Source organism: Erinaceus europaeus, chromosome 7 (genome assembly GCF_950295315.1).
Source record: "Erinaceus europaeus chromosome 7, mEriEur2.1, whole genome shotgun sequence".
Lineage (NCBI taxonomy): Eukaryota > Metazoa > Chordata > Mammalia > Eulipotyphla > Erinaceidae > Erinaceus > Erinaceus europaeus.
Window position 1 is genome coordinate 24,612,203 of NC_080168.1, and position 14,526 is coordinate 24,626,728.

Below are 14,526 nucleotides of genomic sequence, written 5' to 3' on the forward strand. Positions count from 1 at the left end.
ACATTTAACCAACTGGTGGTAAAAAAACATGCTGATGCGGGATCTGTTGTAGGCTCTGGGGATACAGCTGTGAGCAAAATAGAGAAAGTGTGACAGGACAGTAAAGTCAAAACAGTCAAAATCTATGCCATGTTACATAATAGTTACTTTGGAGAAAAACAAAGCAAGGAAGGGGGGTAAAAAGACTCTGCTGGAAAACAGTTTGAAGATTACTGAAAACATTAAAAATCAAATTATTATATGACTCAGCAATTCCTCTCCTAGGCATCTACCCAAAGAATACAAAAACACCTACCTCAAAAGATCTATGCACACCTATGTACATGACAGTGCTATTTGTAATTGCTAACATTTGGAAACAACTCAAGTGTCCAACAACAAATGAGTGGTTAAAGAAGTGGCCTATGTACACAGTGGAAAACAGAACTGTATGAAGTGGCGACATATTCTTTTGCTAGAACATGGATGGAATTCTTCTTCTAGCGTTTGCCCTTCTTCCGTAGCCAGTCAACAGCGTCAGGTTGAGCCTGATGTAAAGTTTCGAGACCTCCTTTGAATCTGGAGAGGTGGCAGTCGTTGACTATGTGGGTCATAGTCTGTCTGTAGCCGCAGGGGCAGTTCGGGTCGTCTCTGGCTCCCCAGCAATGGACCATAGCGGCGCACCGGCCATGGCCTGTTCGATAGCGATTGAGGAGGGCCCGATCATAACGTGCTAGGTCAAAGCCGGGTTGACGCTTGCAGGGGTCTGTGATGAGGTGTTTGTTCTTTACCTCAGCTGACTGCCAACTCTGTTTCCAAGAGTCTGGAACAGAGAAGTTCAGTGTAGGCGTAGGGGACCAGATTGGGTGACGAGACGTCAAGTGTTGGACAGGGTGGGCGAAGATATCCGCGTATATTGGCAGGTCCGGGCGAAGATATCCGCGTATATTGGCAGGTCCGGTCGAGCGTAGACGTGGGAAATGAGCTTAGATGATGCCTCATCCCGACGAAAGGGAATCACACTGAATGAGATAAAGGATAGATATCAGATTATTTCACTCACAAATGGACTCTATGGAGCAAAACAAGGGACAATACAAAGTGAATCCTGGGCGGAGGGTAGATAGCATAATGATTATGCAAACAGACTCTCATGCCTGAGGCTCCAAAGTACCAGGTTCAATCCCCTTTGCACCACCATAAGCTCTGGTAGGGGGAAAAAAAAAAGTGGGAAGTGGGCACTAGCACAGTGGGTTAAGCGCATGTGGCGGAAGCACTAGGACCAGTGCAAGGACCCGGGTTCCAGCCCCTGGCTCCCTGCCTGCAGGGGGGTCGCTTCACAAGAGGTGAAGCTGGTCTGCAGGTGTCTATGTTTCTCTCCCCTTCTCTGTCTTTCCCTCCTCTCTCCATTTCTCTCTGTCCTATACAACAAAGACATCAGTAACAACAGTAATAACTACAACAATAAAAAAAAAAGGGCAACAAAAGGGAATAAATTAAAAAAAAAAGTGAATCCTCAATAGACTATACAGATTCTGGAAGTCAGAAGGGGGAAGGGAGAATTCCTAAGGGAAGGTTGGGAATCTAAGACCCTATGGTGGAATAAGAAGGTGGTTTGCTTAAAGGTGAAATGGACATTCAATGTGGAAATGCACCCTTGTGACAACAAAAATTCTGTAGAACTTTCAGCTGTAGATTATGGCTTCAGTTGGGTCTCTTGTGTTTATTTGTTGTCTTGGCAGGAGAGGTGATTTGGTCCCAGTTATTCCATGGCCATGCCTCCCAGAAGTTGACAACAAAAATTCTGTAAACCACCTTTGCTTCAATAAAGTGATATTGGAGTTGAAAAAAAAGACAGAGAGAGAGAGAGAGAGAGAAAGAAAGAAAGAAAGAAAGAAAGAAAGAAAGAAAGAAAGAATTATGTTGACAAGCACTCACTGGTTGTGACTGTTTGAGAATAGGGATTAATCTTTCTCCTGCATCTCTGGAATATACCACAATGTCAGCTATAGAGTAAGTGCTACACACTTTTTCCGAAAGGAGTGACTGCATAAATCCCAGTGTTGAGAAGTTTATCTCATGAAATTATTGTAATACTGCTTACCTGGACACTTTTACATGGCTTCAGACAGGTAATAATTATGTCAGCAAGAATAGTGTCCTTCTCCTTTCCTTGTCTTGCTGGCTGTCCTGGTCACTTTTCTATTTTTTTTTCTTAGAGATCTTTTTTTTTTTTTTTTTTTTTGCCCCTAGGGTTATTGCCAGGGTTCGGTGCCTGCACCACGAATCCACTGCTCCTGGAGACCATTTTTTTCCCCTTTTGTTGCCCTTGCTGTTCCGTCATTGTGGTTATTATTATTATTGTTACTGTTATTGGATAGGACAGAGAGAAATCGAGAGAGGAAGGGAGACAGAGAGGGGGGAGAGAAAGACACCTGGAGATCTGCTTCACCACTTGTGAAGCGACTCCCCTGCAGGTGGGGAGTGGGGAGCTGGAACAGGGATCCTTATGCTGGTCCTTGCGCACCTGCACTTAACCCACTGCGCTACCTCTTTATTCCCCATTATGCTTTTAATACACCCTCAAAAAATTATATATATTTGATTTAAATAAAAATTACTTGAAGGGGCTGGATGGTGGCGCACCCGATTAAGCACACATATCACACATATCACCAAGGACCTGGGTTCTAATGACACCCCCTCACTCCCCACCTTCAGGGGCAAGGTTTCAGGAGCAGTGAAGCAGAGCTGCAGGCGTCTCTCTCTCTCTCTCTTCCGATCTATCTCCCCTCTTCTCTCAATTTTTATCTGTCCTGTCAAAAAAAATTGAAAGAAAAAAAAAGCAAAAAAATGGTTGTCGGGAACATTAGATCTGTAGTGTTGGCACTGAACCCCATTGATAATTCTGGTGGCAAAAAGAAATACATAAATAATTGTATGCTTCCCCCCCCAGTAATGAATGAACAATATGGAAAACAATTTGACAAATATTTCAATTTTTTTTTGTTAAATAACTTCTGTTATTGTACAGTTAGTGTACAATATGCTACAGATATTCAAACCACGCTTTCAAATTATACTCAGTGTCAAGGTGCAATGTACTTCAAATGTGTTTGAAAGGGGAAAATAAACTAGTTATGCACAATGTCGTCATTACAGATAAAATAAGCAGGCCTTACAGACATTTGGCTTTCATCTTCTTGTTTGTCTAATATGTGCTAACCATATGCTACTTCCATTCTTAGCATTTTTGAAGTATTATAAACTGAGTATGAAAAATAAGAACCGTTTGTTTGCATAATGGCTTGATAGACTGAAACATTTATTTAAGATCTGCCTGCAGGTTTGACAGACTGCAAGGCTGACTAGAAGATGAATGAATTTACCTACAGAAATAGAACCAGCCTCTCTCCTAGGGTTGTCTGATGAACGCACTAGATTATAAAAAATATCTCCTGAAGTATTATTACTAATGAATTACAAGGCCTAGTGTCTGTATTTTACACTGAAAATCCCAATAGGGCAGGAATTTTATTTATTGCTACATCTACAGTGAATTCAATACAAAATATGTGCTCAATAAAATTTGGCAATTAAGAAAATATTTTGCTCTGGTAGTTGGCAATCATTTTATAGCAGAAACTTGTATCTTCAAGTGACTTGAGGGTGCTGCACTTCCTTTAAGTTGAACTCCTGTCATTTAAGTTGTACTCAATTTCCTTGACAATGTACTTTGCCAGCCCAGTAATGATGCACCCTCTCCCCACAAATTTAAGGACCTGAACTATTGGGTCTTCCTTCTCAGCTAGAATTTTTCTCCCTGTAGAAGCTGGCCTCCAGCATAAGTTCCTCTGCATTTTTTTTCTTTTCTTTTCTTTTCCTTCCTTCCTTCCTTCCTTCCTTCCTTCCTCCCTCCCTCCCTCCCTCCCTCTCTCCCTTCCTTCCTTCCTTTATTCCACTCAACTAGAATAGAAAGGTCGCCAGGTAGTTGAGAGTACACTTCACCACACACAAGCCCCCAGTTTTTTTTTCTTTAACCCCAGTTTTTAAAAAAAAAAAATTTACTTACTCCCTTTTTGTTGCCCTTGTTTTTATTGTTGTATTTATTGTTGTCGTCGTTGGATAGGACAGAAAGAAATGGAGAGAGGAGGGGAAGACAGAGAGGGAGAGAAAGATAGACACCTGCAGACCTGCTTCACCACTTGTGAAGTGATGCCCCTACAGGTGGGGAGCTGGGGGCTCAAACCAGGATCCTTGCACTTTCCACCACCTGCGCTTAACCTGCTGAGCTATCGCCCGACTCCCAAGCCCCCAGTTTCTATCTGTAGGTGGGAACCTTCGCAAGCAGTGAAGCAGTACTGTAGGCATAACTCTCTCTGCCCCATCTCTCTCAGTTTCTGTATCAATATTAAAAATAAAATATTAAAAATGATATATATATATGTATATGAAATAGAGAGAGAGGTAACATAGTACCAAATCTTCCTTCTATGTCATGGCACGCCCACGTGATGCTGGAGTTGGATTTGTGTCAGATGTATGGATGGCATGTCACAGCTGGTACCTGCCTAGCTATCTCTCTGGCCCTGTGCCTGAAATTTTTTTAAATGTCAAGCTAGGATAACAACAACATAATAATAATCCTGCTTTGAATTGTGCTAACATATTTTACTTCCTCGGACTATTCAAAAACTATGTTGATGTCGTCTTCACTTTTGCATGTGTTTCCCCCCCCCATAGGACAGCCCTTTAAATATAACTGTTTAACTTTCACTCTATGGTAAATTAATTTCCAGGAGCTCTTTTCCCCCCATATTGAGATGTCATCACTAGTTGCTTTGAGTACTTTATTTTTACTTTTTTTTTTTTAAATTTTAACCAGAGCACTGCTCAGCTCTGGTTTATGGTGGTGTGGGGGATTGAACCTGGGACTTGAGAGCCTCAGGCATGAAAGTCTTTTTGCATAGCCATAATGCTATACCCCCACCCCCCCTTTTTTTTTTTTAAGTATTTCCTCCCAGAAGAAATTCATATGATTCCTTGGGTTCTTTCTCCTGTTCTAATTAGTAAAGGTGAAAAACACTGACTGATGTCTGGGGATTTGATTCTCTGACGCTTCATCTCCTAAATCATGCTAAACTAGGTGTTCAGGCAAGCCTGTATTAATCAATCCATCGTCTCAGGAGCTATATTTAGTTCTAGGGCTGTGGAAATGCTTGTAGTTAGTTCAGTGGTGAGCGCAGCGCCGGGCCAGGTGCAAGAACGAGGTGCTTCCTGCGTCCCCGGCCAGGCCCGCCCCATGCGACTCCGCTCCAGCCCAGGAGCTAAGGCCAACGCCACTGCAGCCAGCGGTGTACAGATGTTTATTAGACCGGCAGCTTCTTTTCTATTTTATTTTTTAAAACCATAAAAATCACCTAATTAGATCCGAGAGAGATTTGCCATCCTATTTCAGGGTACCCCGGGTGTCCTCTGGGGTCGTGAAACTGAAAGAAGTGTGACTTGTGGAACTGAATGCTTAGCACACACAAAACAATTGCTCGGCAGCTGCGGAAGCGCTGTGTTCAAACTTGCCCCCGACGGGGCGCGGCGCGGCGCGGCGCGGCGCGCAGAGAAGGTCCGGGCGGCCCGGCGGAAGGCGGCTTGACTTTCCCCGGCGTTTCGTTTTTCCTGTCACGGTGTTACAGAAATAGCCAAGCAGGGGCGGGAAGTCTCCTGGCAGTGTTTTGTGGAGTGTGTCTTTTTTGTTCCCTGGCTGGCACGCTGGAGAAAGGGGAGGAGGGGAGGCTAGGGAAAGAGGAAGCGGGAAAGGCGCAGAACCCGTCCCCAAAGGAGCCTCCAGGGCGGGGTTCGGGCGGCGCGGCCCGGCCGCTTCCAGAACGCTCCGGGCCGCTACTGCTGGCCACGCCCCCCCGCCGGGGTTTCCCCGCCACCCGCGCTCATTTGCATGGCGCGGCCCCTCCCCCGCTGCCATTGGTTGGCGCCGCGCCCCGCCCTCTGCCCCTCCGCCACCGCAGGGTTCCGTCCCCCGAGCCGCCCGGAGCTGCGGGCAGCGGGCGGACTGTTAAACCGCGGCGGCAGCGGCCGGGGCGGGAGCGGGGCGCGCTCTGGAGAAGAGTCAGCGGCGCCCCGGGTGGGGGGAGGCGGGCGGGCAGCTAGAGATCACCTCAGCAGCCCCCACCACGGCCGGACCGAAGGTGCGGCGGCGGAGGGGAGCCAGGGCGCCCCAGCAGGCGAGTGGCCGGCGTCTCAGCGGCGGGCTGAGGGGGGTGGGTCTCCTCTGCCGGGGACGGTGGCAGCGCGGGGAGGGGAGAGCGGACAAGATCGCGGGGGGACTTGTGGGCTAGACGACTGGCCGGCAGCCCCCTCGTCTTCCGAATCCTTTGGGCTGTTGGACTCGGAGTCCCGGCACTGGATCGTGCTCTAGGGAAGGGTTCGGACCGTAGCCAAATTTAAACGGCTAAACCTAACAGCCTTGGCAGTCGCTGAGGGGAGGGGAGGGAAAGGGTGGAGGGAGGGATGGGGGCGGACCTAGGTGTGGTCACGTGGGGCCGGGGCGGGGCTTGGCAAACCTCCCTTTTGTTTTGGCCGGCGCGTGCGCAGAAGGACGACCACGTGGCCTTCCGAGGCCCGCCCCTTGCCGCGGAGGCCCCGCCTCTTCTGTGCGGCGGTGGTGACGGGTGTTTTGGGAAGCGCTGGGACTGAGCAAGTCTGTTAGCTGTGACCCTTGCTTTATGAATCTCATACTTTCTTGCAGGCAGCCTTGTGCAGGACTTTTAGACTTAGTTGGAGGTGAAGGGGGGAAGGAATCTAGAGCATTATTGCGGATGATGGTACCAGTGTATGTCGCTTTTGGGTGCGCTGGAGGAATTGTTGAAAAACAGGGTGTGTATTTTTTTTTTTTTTTTGGTAGCCAGGAAAGCAAAATTGTGCCCTGATTACTAAAGAAACTCTGAAGGCAGAGGGTACTGGATGGACAACATTGTAATGGTTTCTTTTTCGAGGGTGGATCTTTCCCTGCCCAGCCTGTCCCGGGTGGATCCACTCCCCCCCCACACGCTTGGCACTACAGGCTTTTAAAAATTATTATTATTATTGCTTTTTTTTTTTTTAATTTAACCGTGGGAAGCACTGTCCGTTTTTCCGATTCCCCAAACTTGGGTCAACTGACAAGATGTATGAGGATAGTAGCTTGCTCCGTCTTTTCCTTTACCAGTTGCTTTAAATTCTTTCTGAGTTGTGGCTGGGCGGGTGGGCGGATGGGGGAATATTTTCTCCCGCTGAGGGGATGGGGCTGGTCTGTTAGCTGCAAAGCCGGAGGCAGATGTTTACCAACACCGCAGACAAAACCAGCAGTGTGTTTTAGTAGGAGGCAGCGACTTTGGAAATCGGCGTTAGGCAAAAGCCTGGTGTCTTGGAATGTAAATTGCTCGAGCAAGAGGTGTAGTTAGCTGCGAGCAGGCGCTGCTCTTTTCCTCTTTCCTCGGTCTTTCCTGTACGTCGTTTCGTACTGTCCTTGCCCTAAGCGATTTAGTTAGGAAAATCCAAAAAATACTTCGTGTAAGTAGACGGGATTCATAGCTGTGTCAACCCTACAAACACAGATGGTCAAATAGTGTGTTTTTGGTATGGGCTTTACGTATCGTCAAATTCAGTTGTAGTGATTGAATTCTTCATGAGTGTTCACCTTCTTAATCATGTTAGTGTCCAGGTAACTAACTACCTGCCAGGTCTTGTTTAAACTAGAGAGACGTCATTAGTCTACTTCCCTTAAGTTACTATAGTAATTATTTTTATCTGGAACTTTTATCTGAAACTTTTTCACATTATCACATTGTTTTCTTTACAGTAGCGTTTTTATTGTTTTGCGATGTCTTTGCAAAAGATAACTTATGTTTAAAATAACTTCACTTACTATAAAGTAATTTGGGGGGAAAAGATGTACAAATAAGAAAGACAAAATAGTTTCTTTTTTCTGTGTATATTTTTCCTGAAACTGGGGTCATGTTCTTTTTTTTTTAATTTAACTTTACCTCATGTTATTAAATACTTCATGAGAAATTATTTTTGACTGCTTAACATTACATGGTATAACTGTCATGTTTAATTTTTTGTTCCTGTCGGCATTATATGATGTTTCTGTTTGGCAATATAAATTTCAGAGAGAATGTTCTTTGACGTTGGCCTTTTTTCTTTTTAAGTTTGTGAAAGGTATTACTGAAAGAGAGAGAATAAGAAAATGTGTGTCTATGTTTAATTTATTTTATTAGAGCACTGCTCATGGTGGTGCTAGGGATAGAACCTGGGACCATAACTATTATGCTATTCGCCCAGCTCTAATTTTTTTAATTGACATCAGCAGATTACAATCCAGAATGCTGACTGATTTTTGCACATACAGTCTGTGAATATTCTCCTCATGATATTTGTTCATCATTTGGTAATAGCACTAAAAATGAAAAACCTTGTTTTAATTTGATGAAGCTTAGTTTCACTTATTTCTGTGATATACCTGTTTTCTTGTACTAATTTATAAACTTAAGGGAAAGGAGTATACTTAAACTTTGCTGTTTGCAAAGTCTGCATTTGGGTGCTTAGCAAGTACTTAACAACTGGCTATTAATATTCATTTACCCTTTGACTTCAGGAAAGTCAGAAAATTACGTCTTTTGTTTTACTCAGTTTATGAGTACATTGTTGGCAGTATGCTTTTATTGTTATTATTATTACTTTTGTTGTTATTGTTTGATTCATTACTCTGAGAACTTAACCCATTTAGATGGGGCCTCCCAGATCTTAATCATAGTTGAGGACTGAAAGGTCCCAGGACTTTCTATTGCCCAGCTGTCCTATTATCCACAAGTATCAATCAGTTTTTGTGTCATTTATCATCATAAATTAAGACTTTTTCATTTAAGTCACTCATTCATCTATCCTTTGTGGAATTCATTTACAGATTTCAATGTTCTCATTCTTGTTTCACGTTTTTTGTATGGGGGGAGAAAGAGCCCCCCATACAAATAAGTTCTTTTTATATAATATTTTTTATTTAGTTAGTTATCTCTTTTGGTCCTTTTACATTTGCCTATGCACAATATTAGAGGTTGATAGTGGCAGAAAGTTGTTTCTTTCAAGATTTGTGTTTAGAATTGTTTGCTGATAGGTTCACCCTGTTATAAACAAGAAGTGGGGCTGCCTGCTATAAAAGTTAATAGGGAATTAGCAGTCAATTTACTGACTTTAAAGCAAATCATTTCTTATACCTTGAGATTTAAAGCGCAGACTGTATCACATGAGTAATGGCATACTGCATATTTAAGTTTGACCCATAGTCATAACGAAATGTTACATTCTTTTTTTAGCGTTGAATTTGGGAAGGAAAGATGTATCATTTCCAAAGTATTTATATCATTTATCTTTTAAATACCGTTCTCAACTGTTCTCCTTGATCATGTGGGTAAACAACTAGCAAATGTTAATGGAAGTGGTAATAGTTTACTGGACGTATCTCTAGAGAGCCTCTAGTTAAATTCTGAAGACTGTTAATAATGGCAGGGTTTTAAAATCATTTTTATTGAGGAAATATGGATTTACACATAATGAAAGGTTTTAACACCTCATGTGTTTTTGATTGTTAGAAATAGTATATACATACATACATACATATATATATATATATATATAAAGTATTTCAGAATTAGAAGAATGTTTTCATCTATTGATATAATGTTGAGGTTTTGTTAATATATTCAAAGCTTTATTTAGGAATTTGTATTTCAGGTAGAGGTTTGTTTCTAGTACTTTAAGACCAGTAATTCTCAAGCATGTTATTTAAAGTAATTTTTAAACATATGACTACTTGAAGTTAAAGTTTAGTAAAAAAATGTTAGACTGAGCAAGTTGTGATTTTTGCAATTCTAAACATCAGTTTCTGGATCCAAGTTGATGTACACAGAAAAGAATTACTCTTCCTTTATGTTCCTATGAGTCATGCTACAACTGAATAGTAATAATTTTGCTTCAAGTATGATCTGTTTGATGTGTTATGTGGCCACCCAAGTGGCTTTATCTTTAATTAAATTCCTTTAGTCTTCAAAGAGAATTCCTTTTTAGGCAGTTTTCAAAGTAGAAGAAGCTCTTGCTATAAACATTATTGAGTACAAAGTAGTGAGCTAATCGTAGCCTGTTCATGCCAATTATTGCAGTGTTTTCTGCTTTAAGTGGAGAATTCCTATTGTGTAGCATCAAAAGCATACGACAATTTTTTTAAATATATGCCATCCATTAGTTTCTGTGTTGTTTAATAAAATCATACCTATATATAATATTTCTCATTACTTTTATTTATTTTTTTGATTTTTACTTTTTTCCCCCCAATTTAAGAAATTGAGCCCCCTTTTAGTAATACTCAAAAACCTCACATTTTGTTGAAACAGTTTTTTTTTTCTTACTCTATAATTAGCAGGAAACAGTTTTAAGTGTGGAAATGTATTTGTTTGTACATTAGGATCTTTTAAAATCCTATAGGTGCTCTGCTTTTTTTTTTTTTTAAGCACAAATCTGCCTTTTTGACACTTGTTTTCCTAGCTGTACTAGAATGTAAAACCAGGATAGTGACATAGTGTGCTCCTTTGCCATGTGTGAGATCCAGGTTCCAACCAGCTCCCCCACCCCCACTTTACTTTTGTTGCTTGTGGTGACTATCAATCTCTCTCTGCCTCTGTCTCTAAAATAAATGCAATAAAAAAAAATCAGATGTCATCATTAGTATTTTAACATTCTCACGAGAAAGGATGGGTCTTATCTAGGTTGTCCATTTCAGCTCTGAAGGTAGATTTAATTATCAAGTTTGACTTTTTCTGGGAAAAATGTCAAAAAAGTATTTGGTATATGTAATGTATATGTACTACTTTGTAAAGACTTGGATATTAAGTGGTGGAATCAACTTCATAATTATTGACTTTGTAATTACTATGTACATGTAACTTCTAGGGATGATAGAATATTTACTAAGTCACATAGTGTCCAAAGGATTAGAGTATATTTAATTAGTGCTAAGTTCATAAATATGTATGATTTATAAAATATAAAAATACAGATTAAACCAGCAATGGAAACATATTTCGTATTACATGTATGTATGTATTTTGCCACCAGGCTTATTCCCCTTGCTTGCACGATTCCTCTTCTCTCTGCTCCGAACAGCCTTTCTTTCTTTTTTTTTTTTTTTAGCAAGAGTAGATTAAAGAAAGGGAGAGAGTTAAAGACCAGGAAAGAGAGGAAAAGAGAGAAACCGAAGCACCACTCCACTCTCCCAAAAGCTTCTCTGTGCAGGTTCTCCCATGTGATCAATGGCTCAAAACTGGATCCCTGTGCATGATATGCACTTCCCCTGCCAAGCAGTCTCTTTAAGCCCATGGAAAAAAACATGCTGAAAACAACAGAGCAAACCTTCATTCAATTACTTAGTTCAAAACAAATGTTCTTTATAGGCTAGCAATAAAGTTTATGATATGGCCTTAAAATGACTGCCCCTCTTATTTATTTATATATTTTTTACTTTTTAAAATATATCTTTATTACTGTTATTAGTACTTTTTTTTTTTTTTTTTTTTTTACAAGAGCATTGCTTAACTTTGGCTTATGGTAGTATGGAAGATTGAACCTGAGACTTTGGAGCCTCAGGCAAAAATGTCTTTTTTTTTTTTTTTGCCATTTTGTTGCACTTTATTTTTTTGGTATGAAATTAACTCAAATTTTATTTATAAAAATGAAATTATATATAAAAATTCAAAAGTTTTTCTTTTCATATATTTGTTTTGAAAGTTTACTTAAAAGCATAAACTTTGGGGCTGGGTGGTGTCGCAGTGATTAAGCACTCATATTACAGTGCACAAGGACCCAAGTGCAAGCCCTCCATCCCCACCTCCCCACCTGCAGAGGGAAAGCTTCATGAGTGGTGAAGCAGGGCTGCAGGTGTCTCTCCGTCTCTCTCCTGCTTTATCTCTCCTCTCAATTTCTTCCTGTCTATATTCAATTTTTTTTAAAAAAAGCATAAACTTTGACTTACTTTATTGAAGTTTTCGCTGATATTTTTGTGAAATGTCTAAGGAAAATATAGGTAGAACTGAAATTATTTACTTGGTGAATTGTAACAGGTTTTTGTCCTTCACAACCTTTGAACTTCTGATATGTTAAGGAATTATTTATTTTAGCTAAACTGGAATGTAGTTAAAAGTGATTATAAAAACATGAAAGTGAAATTCATATCCAGAAAATAGAGTTAACATTTTAAACTATCTAGAACTGTTGCTTCTTGACAGATTATTCAAAGTCTCCTTAGTTGATTTCTTTTAAAGGTAACTGACATGGCTTTTTGTGGTATTGCTTCTTTTTTTTTTATAATTTATGTTAATTTATTTATTTTCCCTTTTGCTGCCCTTGTTTTTTATTGTTGTTGTAGTTACTATTAACGTCGCCATTGTTGGATAGGAAAGAGAGATAGGGAGAGAGATGGGGAAGATAAAGAGGGGGGAGGGAAAGACAGACACCTGCAGACCCTGCTTCACCACCTGTGAAGTGACTTCCCTGCAGGTGGGGAGCCGGGGGCTCGAACCTGGCTGCCACGCCACGTGCACTTAACCCGCTGCACCACTGTCTGACTCCTGTGGTATTGCTTCTTAAATCCTATTAGCTTCATAGTTTAGTTTTTGTATTTTGTGGCCTAACGGAGTTCAGATTTTTGTCAGTATTATCTTTTCAGTTTCTCTGAAGTCCTGTATCATTAGATGAAACTCTTAGAGAAGGAGTCAGTTTTGCCTGAGTGTTTTAGTTGTATGCAAAATAAATACCCACCAGAGATGCTGGTAATACCTGGAGTGAATTAGTATACAGCATTGTAGGAACTAGGTAGATTTCTTAGATTTAACTAAGAGCCAACAATTTCTTTATTGACATAATTATGGGCATAATTAAAGATTGAAGCCAAAATTAGAAAGTTGATATTCTTAAGACCTAGATGCTTCCTAACTCTTTGAAGATTTGTTTTTTACATTTCTTTAAAAATAGTTAACCTAAAATATTGTTGGACCCTAAGACCTCTCCTAAGCACTATGTTTGGCTAAGAACATTGGGAACAGATATTTTCATTGAAGATTTATTCTTGTTTACCTAACATACTTTGTACTGTACTGTTCAGCAGAATGGTCCCTTGCCATATATGACTATTGAACATGTAAGATATGGCTATTTTCAAATGATAGTTTTCACTAACCTATAAAATAATGCTGGACTTGGCATACTTGGCACCCATAAAAAAGAACATAAAGTGTCAAAATATTTTAATACTGATTACAGACTGAAGTAATATTTTGTGTATGATGATTTCAGTGGAACTTATGTCATTGTTTCTTTTTAAAATTTGGTAGCGAATTTAAAATTGCATATGTAGGGCTGGAGAGAGGACTTACAGGATAATGGACCTGCCTTGTCCTTCTCATGGTCCAGGTTTAAACGCTAGCACCATATGGGGCACCATTGCACTGGGGGAAGCTCTGGTGCTGTAGTGTCTCTGTGTCTCTCTCCACCTAAATGAAGGCCAGTCTGGGGTTAGAAAAATAGCTCCATTTGAAAGCATGCTGTTTTGACATGTGCACGACGCAGATTTGAACCCTGTCCCTGCTACATTAAAGGAATCTTTGGTTGGTGTTGTGGTCTCTTTTGACTCTCTGCCTCTCCTCCTCTTTCTAAAAAAAAAAAAAGTTGACTTGATAGCAATGAATTGTGCGTACAGAGAATACATGAGGCCCTGGCTCCACACAATTAAATGAAAATAAATGACATGTGTAGCTAATAGCCTATTCTGTTGGACAGTTCTATACTAATACTTCCAAACTGTATTTCCCTAATTCCCATAAATATACTGAATTTGTTTCTCACAGATCTTTAAAATTATTTATTTTTTTAAGTTTTAAAATGTTTTTATAAATAAATATTTATTAAAGGCACCAAACAATGTTCCAGGCTATAGTACTGAGTGAAAACACTCAAATCCTGCCTTTAAGTAATTTTCATTCTAGTGGGGAAAATAAGATGCATAATGTCTAATAAAACTATTTGAATTATTATAGGTTAATTATTGTATATTATTTCTTTTTAGATTGATCAGTGATTTAATAGTGGTTTGCAAAATTGTAAGTTTTCAGGGATATATATCACTTCACAGTATGTGTGTTTTGTGTGTAAGTGTAAATCACTTCTTAGACCGCCATGGATCTTACAAAGTCTAAAAGATAGTTTGGTTACCCTTTAGCTGTCTTGCACCTCTCAGCATAATCACCTCAAGTTCATTCCTTTGGTCTAGAGTAACACAGCCTCATCTTTTCTAATGACAGAGTAATTTTCCACTAAATATATTCCTGAACTTCTTTATCCAGTCATCAGCCAGTGAGCCTTTAGATTGTTTCCATACTTTGGCTGTTGTGAGTAGTGCAGCTATGGATAGAAGAGTGCATCTACCCATTTTGAATTAATGTTTTCATGTGC

At 40.4% G+C, this 14,526-nt stretch overlaps 1 protein-coding gene across 1 annotated transcript in view; it reads left to right on the top strand.

Annotated features, from left to right (window-relative positions):
- Positions 1 to 5,999: 5,999 nt before the first annotated feature.
- KANSL1L (KAT8 regulatory NSL complex subunit 1 like) overlaps positions 6,000 to 14,526 on the top strand; it is a 115,228-nt gene continuing 106,701 nt past the window's right edge. Inside the window, 1 exon segment of the mRNA XM_007524512.3 lies at positions 6,000 to 6,215. The gene's annotated coding sequence lies outside the window, so the exon portion shown is untranslated.